Below are 14,664 nucleotides of genomic sequence, written 5' to 3' on the forward strand. Positions count from 1 at the left end.
AATAAATAAAATAATAATAATAAATAAATAAATAAATAAAAATGCAGCATGCACTTTGCACACGTAAAAGAACCCAAGGCAACAAAAGGGTTGTCTCTGGCAAAATTCTGTAGAAAAATCCACTTCGATAGAGAAACAAATTAAAAAAAAAAATAATAATAATAATTAAAAAAAATAAATAAATAAAAAAGGGTGGCTCTGGCGTTCTCAGTGCAGCCGCACGCTCTCCCAAGGGAGAGCAGCCTGAATTTCACACAGAGAAATCTGTTGTGACAAAAAAGAATTGTACAGTACAATACAGTACAATGTCTGTCTGATTAATCTTGGCAAAAGCTTAAAAACACAATGGGCATATTTAATTAGCTTCCCCATAAAATGCCCCGCACTGTCAGGACGAAACCACTATTCTGAGAGCCAGGCTTTCACTCCTCTACAGACAACGCTGGGGAAGATGTTTCAAAAAAAAAAAAAAAAAACAGCAACCGATCTTTACACACACACACACACCACTGTGTGTGTGTGTGTGTGTGTGTGTGTTGCATACAGCAAACAGCACACATGTTCGTCACTGAAGAAAACTCTTGCAGCAATTGACGTCGATGTTTTTACTTCCCGTGTGAAATTACGCCAGTTGATGACGCGGCAATACCCATCATGGCTGCAGTTATAGTGTGCGTTATTTAGATCTGGGATCTTTAGCTCAGTTACCAAAGATTCAGCCGCTTTTCGTGCTCGTGGTAGGTTTTGTTCAAACGCGTGTGCGGCCTCTGCCTCACATTTGGACATCGGTACATTTCACTTTAGCCGTTGTTTTCGATCACACTCAGTCACACTGGCACGCACTCACGCGCACGCACCCACACGGGCGCACCAGTCACTTTTCGCGACACATCGTCAGTAGCATTGAAGTGCATCACAACAAAATCTTTGTAGCAAATACAGCTAAGCTGGCCTTGCAACAGCCGATGCTGCGGTAATACACTTACACGGCTGCAGTTATATTTAGATCTGGGATTCACACATTCATCCCATTACATGCATGTTTTGTTCAATCCCGCCTCTGCCCTGGTTGTAATTCGAATGCCGGTACATTTCACTATCGCCGTTGTCTTCGTCGAACTGAACCGGAAACACATTGGCCTACCACACGTAGCCTAAGTGCGCGCGCACAGACACAGAGATCTACTCTGTGTGTGTGTACTCTGTGTGTGCGCAAGCAGTCCCGTCCTCTTTTCACCATTCATAAATGAATTAGCAATAGAAATAATTGAAAATGGAAGGCAAGGTATAACACTATAACCAGATATTATTGAAATATTCATATTATTAATAGCAGACGATATGATACAGCCCTGTTGTCACTGAGAAGCGCCAGTTGCACTTCAGATGCAGTTGAACAGTCCTCGGGCTGCTGCAGCTATATAGGCTTCAACTTAGGATTAATATGGATAAAAGTAACATTTTATTTAGAAAAGGTGGGTTTTTCCATCGCATATAGTGACCGTTCTCCATCACACACTGACCATTCTTCATCACACACTGACCATTCTCCATCACACTGTGACCATTCTCCATCACACTGTGACCATTCTCCATCACACACTGTGACCATTCTCCATCACACACTGACCTTTCTCCATCACACACTGACCTTTCTCCATCACACACTGACCATTCTCCATCTACCTGACCGTTCTCCATCACACTGTGACCATTCTCCATCACACACTGACCTTTCTCCATCACACACTGACCGTTCTCCATCACACACTGACCATTCTCCATCTCACACTGACCGTTCTCCATCACACTGTGACCATTCTCCATCACACACTGTGACCGTTCTCCATCACACACTGTGACCGTTCTCCATCACACACTGACCATTCTCCATCTACCTGACCGTTCTCCATCACACTGTGACCATTCTCCATCACACTGACCATTCTCCATCTCACACTGACCGTTCTCCATCACACTGTGACCATTCTCCATCTCACACTGACCTTTCTCCATCACACACTGACCATTCTTCATCACACACTGACCATTCTCCATCACACTGTGACCATTCTCCATCACACACTGACCTTTCTCCATCACACTGTGACCATTCTCCATCTCACACTGACCGTTCTCCATCACACTGTGACCATTCTCCATCACACTGTGACCATTCTCCATCACACACAGTGACCGTTCTCCATCACACACAGTGACCTTTCTCCATCACACACTGACCTTTCTCCATCACACTGACCATTCTCCATCTCAGACTGACCGTTCTCCATCACACACAGTGACCGTTCTCCATCACACACAGTGACCGTTCTCCATCACACACAGTGACCGTTCTCCATCACACACAGTGACCGTTCTCCATCACACACAGTGACCGTTCTCCATCACACACAGTGACCGTTCTCCATCACACACAGAGACCATACTCCATCACACACAGTGACCGTTCTCCATCACACACAGTGACCGTTCTCCATCACACACAGTGACCGTTCTCCATCACACACACTGACCGTTCTCCATCACACACACTGACCGTTCTCCCCCCCCACATTTTATCCACTGTTTTACACAATCTTCCGCTGTTTTTACACATTTCGTTCAGTGTCTATACACATCCATTTCTGTGGTTTTACACATTTCTTCCAGTTTTTACACAATCTTCTGTTTTCACGCATTTCGTTCAGTGTCTTTACACATCTATATCAGTGGTTTTACACATTTTGTTCAATTTTACATATTGATAAAATGTTTTTACACATTTCTTCCACTGTTTTCAACTATTTCCTTCAGTGTCTTTACACATTTCTTTCACTGTTTTTACACATTTCCTTCAGTGTCTTCACACATTTTCAGTTTTTACCTATTTCCTTCAGTGTCTTCACACATTTCTTTCACTGTTTTCACCTATTTCCTTCAGTGTCTTTACATTTCTTTCACTGTTTTCACCTATTTCATTCAGTGTCTTTACACATTTCTTCCACTGGTTTTGCACATTTCCTTCAGTGTCTACACATTTCTTCCACAGTTTTTACACATTTTCTTCAGTCGTTTTACACATTTCTTTCATTTACACATTTCTTCCAGTTTTTGCACATTTCCTTCAGTCGTTTTTCACATTTCTTTCACTGTTTTTACACATTTCCTTCTGTCGTTTACACATTTCTTTCACTGTTTTTACACATTTCCTTCAGTCGTTTTCATTTCTCTTCCACTGTTTTTACCTATTTTCTTCAGTGGTTTTACACATTATTTTCACCGTTTTTACACATTTCCTTCAGTGTCTATACACATTTCCTTCAGTGGTTTTACACATTTCTTCCAGTTTTTGCACATTTCCTTCAGTCGTTTTTCACATTTCTTTCACTGTTTTTACACATTTCCTTCTGTCGTTTACACATTTCTTTCACTGTTTTTACACATTTCCTTCAGTCGTTTTACACATTTCTTCCACTGTTTTTACACATTTCCTTCAGTCATTTTACACATTTCTTCCACTGTTTTTACACATTTCCTTCAGTCGTTTTACACACTATTTTCATTGTTTTTACACATTTTTCACTGTTTTGCACATTCCTTTAGTGTTTTTACACATTTCCTTTAGTTTTACACATTTCTTCCACTGTTTACACATTTCCTTCAGTCGTTTTACACATTCCTTCCACTGGTTTTACACATTTCCTTCAGTCGTTTTACACATTTCTTCCACTGGTTTTACACATTTCCTTCGGTGGCTTTGCATATTTTCACTGTTTTTACACATTTCCTTCGGTGGTTTTACACATTTTCATTGGTTTCACACATTTCCTTCAGTCGTTTTACACATTTCTTCCACTGGTTTTACACATTTCCTTCGATGGTTTTACGCATTATTTTCGCTGTTTTTACACATTTCCTTCGGTGGTTTTACACATTTTCATTGTTTTCACACATTTCCTTCGGTAGTTTACACATTCCTTTGTGTTTATACACATTTCCTTCAGTGTTTATACACATTTCCTTCAGTCGTTTTACACATTTCGTCCACTGTTTTACACATTTCTTCCACTGTTTTTACACATTTCCTTCGGTGGTTTTACATATTTTCACCGTTTTTACACATTTCCTTCAGTGTCTATACCCATTTCCTTCAGTGGTTTTACAAATTTCTTCCAGTGGTTTTACACATTTCTTCCACTGTTTTTACACATTTCCTTAAGTCGTTTTACACTTTTTTTCACTCTTTTTACACATTTCCTTCAGTCGTTTTACATTTCTCCTCCACTGATTTTACCTATTTTCTTCGGTGGTTTTACACTTTTTTTTCTTTTTTTTTTTACTGTGTCACGACCCCCCTAGGGAAGAGGTCTAGAACCATTTTAAAACTTAACACCCAACCCAGTTCACCCGACAATACAAACACAGAATAGATATTTCTCTTCCACACAAATTTTTTTCTCTTCCGCTCTGTCTATCCCACTCACGCAACCTTACACACACAGCCTATACTTGCAAAAATACAACAAAAACCAAACGTATACCATAACTACAAGAAACGAAACAATCAGAAGTCGCATACAAAACTACCGATTCTCCCAAATGTTCTCAAAAGCGACTCCCCCCCCCCCCCCCACCACCACCACCACCACACACACACACACACACACACACACACACACACACACTCGAGGAAAAAACAAACCACCCAAAACCAGGACTGGAACACAGATGTTCGTGCTTTAGTGTTTGGCGGGTTCAGGAAGTTTACCTCTTATAAGGAAACAAAAAACAAAACAAAAAACCATTAACACACGGCTCCAGCTGAACGTCGGCGGACACGTTGCGCAGGTCCGACCAAAGGCCACAATCGAAAGGCCTAAGTGCCAGGACTCAGCTTACAGTGCCAAGCAAAGGCACAGGTTGCAAGTCAAAAGGCCCGGAACACAGGACACCAGTCACGGGGCAGGAAGGGGCGAAGACCCAGGGCACCAGTCACAGGGCAGGAGGGGACGAACACCCAGGACGCCAGTCACAGGGCAGGAAGGGGCGAAGACCCAGGACACCAGTCACAGGGCAGGAGGGGACGAACACCCAGGACACCAGTCACAGGGCAGGAAGGGGTTAAGATCTGGGTCACCAGACGAAAGGCCCGGGACACAGCACACAGCGAGAGCTGGACCATTACGGAATGTTCCCCCCGTGCTGAGCAATACTAATTCCAACGATAATTAACAAAAGCAACAAATGTACCGCACATTCAAAATACAAAGCTGGAATATAACTATTGACAAGAAGAATTACAGAACTCATATACGGCACTCGCACTCTGTACACCTAACATGCAGAGCCAACGCTCAGTTTTACACAGTGAACTAAGGTAAAATTGTATCATTTTAAAACTCAATAACAATAAAATTCGCAAAAATATTAACCGACACAAGAAAAAGTACATATTCACGCAGTGGAAGCACAATAATTAACGAAATAGATCATTGTGTAAAAACCTAACGTACACCTTTCTTTCTTGTCCAACCTCTACCTCTTTACACACCCACACCACTGTTAGAAATACATTGAAGTTAAGTTGACGAGTGGCTTCTTACCTGCCACGGGTAGCGTACACCAACGACCACCACAAAGACACGACGACGAAGACGGACGAAGAAACACCGAAGTGGCTCCAACGGAGGACAGGCGGCCCTCACTTCAACTGGTGCCAAGACGTCGGGGTAGCTGCCCCACCAACAACGAAGACGACCCGTACACTACGGCAGTCGGGCTGCAAAAGCCTCGAATATTGTTGCTGCCCAACAATATTTCATATTCGCTCAGGTGAGCTGAGTAACATGCATGCACGTGGTTCGTGCGCAATTCGAGACTTCTACCCGAACTGAAGGATGGGAGAAGGAGGGAAAGTGAAAGGAGAGGGTGGAGAAAAACGAAGACGGGCCACACGCCCTAACTGTCGTCACAAGTTGTGACACACTTTTTGCACATTTCCTTCAGTGTCTACACACATTTCCTTGAGTGGTTTTCCACATTATTTTCACTGTTTTTACCCATTTCCTTCAGTGTCTATACACATTTTCTTCAGTGGTTTTCCACATTATTTTCACTGTTTTTACACATTTCCTTCAGTGTCTATACACATTTTCTTCAGTGGTTTTACACATTATTTTCACTGTTTTTACACATTTCCTTCAGAGGTTTTACACATTTCCACTGTTTTTACACATTTCCTTCAGTGGTTTTACACATTATTTTCAATGTTTTTACACATTTCTTCAATGTTTTTACACATTTCTTCGACTATTTTTTTTCCACATTTTTTACACATGTCTTTCAATATTTTTACAAACGTTTTTTTTTTTTCTTTCAGTGTTTATGCACGTTTCAATCAGCGTTTTTACGCATTTCTTTCGGTGTTTACACATATTCCGGTCAGCGGTTTTACACATTTCTTTCGGTGTTTACACATATTCCGATCAGCGGTTTTACACATTTCTTTCGGTGTTTACGCATATTCAGATCACCATTTTTACACATTTCTTTCGGTGTTTACACATATTCCGATAGGCGTTTTTACGCATTTCTTTCAATGCTTTTTTTCATGTTTCCTTCAGTGGTTTTACACATTATTTTCACTGTTTTTTGACACATTTCCTTCAGTGGTTTTACACATTATTTTCACTGTTTTTATACATTTCCTTCAGTCGTTTTACACATTTCTTCCACTGTTTTTTTTTTTTACACATTTCCTTCAGTGTCTATAGACATTTCCTTCAGTGGCTTTACACATTTCTTCCAATGTTTTACACATCTCCTTCAGTCGTTTTACACATTATTTTCACTGTTTTTACACATTTCCTTCAGTCGTTTTACACATTTCTTCCACTGTTTTTACACATTTCCTTCAATCGTTTTACACATTTCTTCCACAGTTTTTATACATTTCCTTCAGTGTCTATACACATTTCCTTCACTGTTTTTGCACATTTCCTTCAGTCGTTTTCATTTCTCTTCCACTGTTTTTACCTGTTTTCTTCAGTGGTTTTACACATTATTTTCACCGTTTTTACACATTTCCTTCAGTGTCTATACACATTTCCTTCAGTGGTTTTACACATTATTTTCACCGTTTTTACACATTTCCTTCAGTGGTTTTACACATTATTTTCACTGTTTTTATACATTTCCTTCAGTCGTTTTACACATTTCTTCCACTGTTCTTTACACATTTCCTTCAATCGTTTTACACATTTCTTTCAATGTTTTACACATTTCCTTCAGTCGTTTTACACATTATTTTCACTGCTTTTACACATTTCCTTCAGTCGTTTTACACATTTCTTCCACTGCTTTTACATATTTCCTTCAATCGTTTTACACATTTCTTCCACAGTTTTTATACATTTCCTTCAGTGTCTATACACATTTCCTTCACTGTTTTTGCACATTTCCTTCAGTCGTTTTCATTTCTCTTCCACTGTTTTTACCTGTTTTCTTCAGTGGTTTTACACATTATTTTCACTGTTTTTACACATTTCCTTCAGTGGTTTTACACATTATTTTCACTGTTTTTACACATTTCTTTGTGTTTTTACACATGTCTTTCAATATTTTTACAAACGTAATTTTTTTTCTTTCAGTGTTTATGCACGTTTCAATCAGCGTTTTTACGCATTTCTTTCGGTGTTTACACATATTCCGATCAGCGGTTTTACACATTTCTTTCGGTGTTTACACATATTCCGATAGGCGTTTTTACGCATTTCTTTCGGTGTTTACACATATTCCGATAGGCGTTTTTACGCATTTCTTTCGGTGTTTACACATATTCCGATAGGCGTTTTCACGCATTTCTTTCAATGTTTTTTTTTCATATTTCCTTCATTGGTTTTACACATTATTTTCACCGTTTTTACACATTTTCCTTCAGTCGTTATACACATTTCTTCCACTGTTTTACACATTTCCTTCAGTCGTTTTACACATTATTTTCACTGTTTTTACACATTTCCTTCAGTCGTTTTACACATTTCTTCCACTGTTTTTTACACATTTCCTTCAATCGTTTTACACATTTCTTCCACAGTTTTTATACATTTTCTTCAGTGTCTATACACATTTCCTTCACTGTTTTTGCACATTTCCTTCAGTCGTTTTCATTTCTCTTCCACTGTTTTTACCTGTTTTCTTCAGTGGTTTTACACATTATTTTCACCGTTTTTACACATTTCCTTCAGTGGTTTTACACATTATTTTCAATGTTTTTACACATTTCATTTCCTTCAATGTTTTTACACATTTCTTCGACTATTTTTTTTCCACATTTTTTGTGTTTTTACACATGTTTTTCAATATTTTTACAAACGTAATTTTTTTTCTTTCAGTGTTTATGCACGTTTCAATCAGCGTTTTTACGCATTTCTTTCGGTGTTTACACATATTCCGATCAGCGGTTTTACACATTTCTTTCGGTGTTTACACATATTCCCGACAGCATTTTTACACATTTCTTTCGGTGTTTACACGTATTCCGATAGGCGTTTTTACGCATTTCTTTCAATGCTTTTTTTTTTCATATTTCCTTCAGTGGTTTTACACATTATTTTCACTGTTTTTATACATTTCCTTCAGTCGTTTTACACATTATTTTCACTGTTTTTATACATTTCCTTCAGTCGTTTTACACATTTCATCCACTGTTTTCTTACACATTTCCTTCTGTGGTTTTACACATTATTTTCACTGTTTTTACACATTTCCTTCAGTGGTTTTACACATTATTTTCACTGTTTTTATACATTTCCTTCAGTCGTTTTACACATTTCATCCACTGTTTTCTTACACATTTCCTTCAGTGTCTATACACATTTCCTTCAGTGGTTTTACACATTTCTTCCAATGTTTTACACATCTCCTTCAGTCGTTTTACACATTATTTTCAGTTTTTACACATTTCCTTCAGTCGTTTTACACATTTCTTCCACTGTTTTTACACATTTCCTTCAATCGTTTTACACATTTCTTCCACAGTTTTTACACATTTCCTTCAGTGTCTATACACATTTCCTTCACTGTTTTTGCACATTTCCTTTAGTCGTTTTCATTTCTCTTCCACTGTTTTTACCTATTTTCTTCAGTGGTTTTACACATTATTTTCACCGTTTTTACACATTTCCTTCAGTGGTTTTACACATTATTTTCACTGTTTTTACACATTTCATTTCCTTCAATGTTTTTACACATTTCTTCGACTATTTTTTTTCCACATTTTTTGTGTTTTTACACATGTTTTTCAATATTTTTACAAACGTAATTTTTTTTCTTTCAGTGTTTATGCACGTTTCAATCAGCGTTTTTACGCATTTCTTTCGGTGTTTACACATATTCCGATCAGCGGTTTTACACATTTCTTTCGGTGCTTACACATATTCCGATCAGCATTTTTACACATTTCTTTCGGTGTTTACACATATTCCGATACGCGTTTTTACGCATTTCTTTCAATGCTTTTTTTCATATTTCCTTCAGTGGTTTTACACATTATTTTCACTGTTTTTACACATTTCCTTCAGTCGTTTTACACATTTCTTCCACTGTTTTTTTTTTTTTTTACACATTTCCTTCAGTGTCTAAGACATTTTCTTCAGTGGCTTTACACATTTCTTCCAATGTTTTACACATCTCCTTCAGTCGTTTTACACATTATTTTCACTGTTTTTACACATTTCCTTCAGTCGTTTTACACATTTCTTCCACTGTTTTTACACATTTCCTTCAATCGTTTTACACATTTCTTCCACAGTTTTTATACATTTCCTTCAGTGTCTATACACATTTCCTTCACTGTTTTTGCACATTTCCTTCAGTGGTTTTACACATTATTTTCACTGTTTTTATACATTTCCTTCAGTGTCTATACACATTTCCTTCAGTGGTTTTACACATTATTTTCACTGTTTTTACACATTTCCTTCAGTCGTTTTACACATTATTTTCACTGTTTTTACACATTTCCTTCAGTCGATTTACACATTTCTTCCACTGTTTTTACACATTTCCTTCAATCGTTTTACACATTTCTTGCACAGTTTTTACACAATTCCTTCAGTGTCTATACACATTTCCTTCACTGTTTTTGCACATTTCCTTCAGTCGTTTTCATTTCTCTTCCACTGTTTTTACCTGTTTCCTTCAGTGGTTTTACACATTATTTTCACCGTTTTTACACATTTCCTTCAGTGTCTATACACATTTCCTTCAGTGGTTTTACACATTATTTTCACCGTTTTTACACATTTCCTTCAGTGTCTATACACATTTCCTTCAGTGGTTTTACACTTTATTTTCGCCGTTTTTACACAGTTCCTTCAGTGGTTTTACACATTATTTTCACTGTTTTTACACATTTCTTTCAGTGGTTTTACACATTTCTTCCAGTGTTTTACACATTTCCTTCAGTCGTTTTACACATTTCTTCCACTGTTTTTACATATTTCCTTCAGTCGTTTTACACATTTCTTCCACTGTTTTTGCACATTTCCTTCAGTCGTTTTCATTTCTCTACCACTGTTTTTACCTGTTTTCTTCAGTGGTTTTACACATTATTTTCACAGTTTTTACGCATTTCCTTCAGTGTCTATACACATTTCCTTCAGTGTTTTTACACATTTCTTCGACTGTTTTCTTCCACATTTTTAGTGGTTTTACACATTTTTCCAGAGTTTTTACATATGTCTTTCAATATTTTTACTAACGTAATTTTTTTTTCTTTCAGTGTTTATGTACGTTTCCATCAGCGTTTTTAAACATTTCTTTCTGTGTTTACACATATTCCGTTCAGCGTTTTTACACATTTCTTTCAATGTTTTTACACATTTCCTTCAGTGGTTTTACACATTTTTTTTTCAATGTTTCTACATACTTCGTTTACCGTTTTTACACATTTCTTTCAATGGATTTACATAATTCATTTCGTTCAGTGCTTCTATATATTTCATTCAGTGTTTTTAACTCTTTCCATACGAACGGCGAAAGAGACGACGTTAACAGCGTTTCACCCCAATTACCATCATCAAAATATTGCAAGCAGAAGGCCCTTATACTGAAGACGTGAATGTTGACAAAGAATACCACAATTCTGACGACGGAAGCTAAAGGTTGGGTCATTCAGACACCCACTGGACATCCGAGGGGTCTGTGTAGAGGAGAAGAGAGGACTGGCCGTACTGAGTGAGTTAAACGTTTCGTACATTTCCTTCTTTTCTGTTATTTTTTAACATATTCTGCTCAGTGTTTTCACGTATTCCGTTCAGTGGTGTTGTTACGTGTTTTGTAATATTCTAACTCTTTCTTTTTTTTTCTTTTTTAATTATTTCTGTGTGCTTTTTGTGGGTTTTTTTATACACATTATTTTCGTTTCTCCACAGTGGTGATTTCAGACGGAAATCCACTTCCTGCTCACCCCATACTTACATCATCTAATCATTCCATTTCCTGTACCCCCTGCCATTCAGCTGTTTTGGGGTTTTTTTGTTTTTTTTACACACACACACACACACACACGCGCGCGCGCGCACACATTATATATGCTTGGGGGGTGGGTGAGAACAAGGACAATGCATGACACACAGTTCCGCATTCCTGTCTCTCACGATCCACCACGATCCCGACAACAGGTAAGAGTGACGGATGGAGGAAGACGCCTGACTGACAGTGTACGCGGAAGTTGTCTGATGGACGTGACCACTCGGGGGTGGCGGCTGGCAGCTCACCTATTGAAAGGTTCCTTGTTCTGCGAGATCGTTGACGGCGTGAAATATGTGTTCCTTGTTGTGTTAGATCATCACACACAAAAAACACAAACAAACATAAAAACAAGACTTCCTGTACCGGTATCCCAATGTAACTGCTTATATAGCGTTCCTTTTTTTCTTTTTTGTTGTTGTTGACATCTTGGCATTCAAAGAAGAAAAAAAAAGGTGTTCAATAACATTTACCACGTATATTGGAGAGTGGTTCCATACTTCAGATGGAGTCCGTCAAGGCTGCCGTCTGTCTCCCACACTGTTCAACATATTCCTGGGATGCATCATGACTGACGCGTTTGAAGATCGTGTCAGCACAGTCAGCACTGAAGGAGGAATCATCACGTACCTTCCCTTCGCAGACGACATCAACGGCTTGGCAGGTAGTGAGCAAGAACTCGCCTGGTTTGTTAAAAAAAAAAAAAAAAAAAAAATGGTAAACATCATCACCATCTTCTTCTTCTCCTCCTTCATCTTCTTGTTCTTCATTATTATCATTATTATTATCATTATTGTTGTTGTTGTTGTTGGTAATGGTGGTGGTGGTATATCATAAAGCTTGCCTGATCGGCTGTTCAGATCATGATTTTTTCTGATGTCCAAGTGGGCTGTTTTGCGTATATTAGATACATGCTGCTTGCAGGAAAGAGTAAGATCAAATGTAACACCGAGATTGCGGACTGAAGAAGAAAAGGCAATATCGTTAGTGCCAATGCAAACAGACACAGGTAGAGAAGGGTTGTCCTGAAATCTAGAGAGAGCAAGGAGCATGCTTTCCCTTTTTTTTCTCTTCATTGAATTGCAGTTTGTTCAGTGTGGTCCATTGTTTTAAGTCTGCAATGCAGTTTTGGGTGCTTGCGATCATGTTGCTGAGTTCAGAAACGGAACCTGGCGTTTGTAGCTGGGTGTCATCAGCGAAGCTTTCGTGTAACAATTCGTGTTTGTCGATCACGCCAGATACATGTGTGATGTACAATCAGTTCAGTTCAGTTCAGTTACTCAAGGAAGCGTCACTGCGTTCGGGCAAATCCATATACGCTACACCACATCTGCCAAGCAGATGCCTGATCAGCAGCGTAACCCATCGCGCTTAGTATGACATACAAAAGAAGCAGAACAGGTCCGAGCACAGATGAGTAAAGGCCGTTTACAGTGATCGTTTAGGATCGGGTGCAGAGATTTGATTCCAGCCAGTATAACACTCTGCCAGAAATGCTGAAAGAGTCTGGAGTCTAGATAGAAATATGTCGTGATCAACAGCATCAAAAGGCTGCAGAAAGATCTGAAAGAGGTAGAAGAGATATTCTGTCACCACCAAAAGCAAGGTAAAAAAAACATCGTTTACGACTTTGAGGAGGGAATTCTTTTCACAGCACAGAGAATTCCTTCCTCAATCTATAAGCAGACTGGCGTGGATCAGTCAGATTGTTTGCATTCAGGTGAAAGTTAATAGTTGATGACATGGGTTATGCAGGGAAGCAGAACGTGGTGTAAAGAGTTAACTCTTTCCATACGAACGGCGAAAGAGACGACGTTAACAGCGTTTCATCCCAATTACCATCATCAAAATATTGCAAGCGGAAGGCTCTTATACTGAAGACGCGAATGTTGACAAAGAATACCACAATTCTGCCGACGGAAGCTAAAGGTTGGGTCATTCAGACACCCACTGGACATCCGAGGGTCTGTGTAGAGGAGAAGAGAGGACTGGCCGTACTGAGTGAGTTAAATAAAGGTCTAACGATGGAGATGTGTAGTCCTGAGGGAAAATGCCAGATGAAAGTTCATCGTTGATGACATGAGTTGTGCAGGGAAGCAGAACGTCAGCACAATGCAGGCAGAGGGTCAAGCGGGACGAACAGGCTGTATCTTTTCTAACGTGGTCTTCGGACACAGGACTGAAAGAAACAAGTGTTCGCCAGAGAAACATTGGTCGTTACCAGCTGGGTATTCAGTTTAGGATATATTGTCCAGGCTATCACGTATGGTTTGGATCTTTGCGTCAGAAAAAGTCAGAGAAAAGAACAGGTAGTTCAGATGTGGAGAAAATCGACGAGAGAGCAGTGTTTTCATTCTGTCCTGTTTGTCAGTTTATATATAGCTGGGCTGAAGTTTTGCATTCTTGGACCTTTCCAGGGAAGAAAGGAGGCTTGGCCTCAAGCCCAAGTCTGTCAACCCCGTGTTTGGCAGAATTCAAGATGTCCTCGTGGACATGGAGACCGGACTTCAACCAACGACGTACCGCTCTGTGATGCTCTTGCTTTGTCGGTGAGTGCTAGTCAGTGACAGCACTATACGGGTGCCGACTTGTGATCTGACAGCGCTTGGCTGGGGCGTGTGTGTCCAGGGCGTGCCGAAGACACTGGTCCATCTGGCGGGCTGTGGGCGACAGGGAAGAAGAGCTGAGCGATCACACCCCCCCCCCCCCCCTCCCTCTCTCCTTGCCCCCTCTGTCATCTCAAATCCTCTCCTGGCCCTTTCAGCATCGAACAAAGCCTCTGTCATCTCAAATCCTCTCCCAGCCCTTTCAGCATCGAACAAAGCCTCTGTCATAGCACATCCTCTCCTAGTCCTTTCAGCATCGAACAAAGCCTCTGTCATCTCAAATTCTCTCCCGGCCCTTTCAGCATCGAACAAAGCCTCTGTCATCGCACATCCTCTCCCGGCCCTTTCAGCATTGAACAAAGCCTCTGTCAACTCACATCCTCTCCCCGTGAGCCCTTTCAGCATTGAACAAAGCCTCTGTCAACTCACATCCTCTCCCCGTGAGCCCTTCCAGCATCGAACAAAGCCTCTGTCATCGCACATCCTCTCCCCGTGAGCCCTTTCAGCATCGAACAAAGCCTCTGTT

The sequence above is a fragment of the Babylonia areolata genome, chromosome 3 (assembly GCF_041734735.1).
Source record: "Babylonia areolata isolate BAREFJ2019XMU chromosome 3, ASM4173473v1, whole genome shotgun sequence".
In the NCBI taxonomy this organism is placed as follows: domain Eukaryota; kingdom Metazoa; phylum Mollusca; class Gastropoda; order Neogastropoda; family Buccinidae; genus Babylonia; species Babylonia areolata.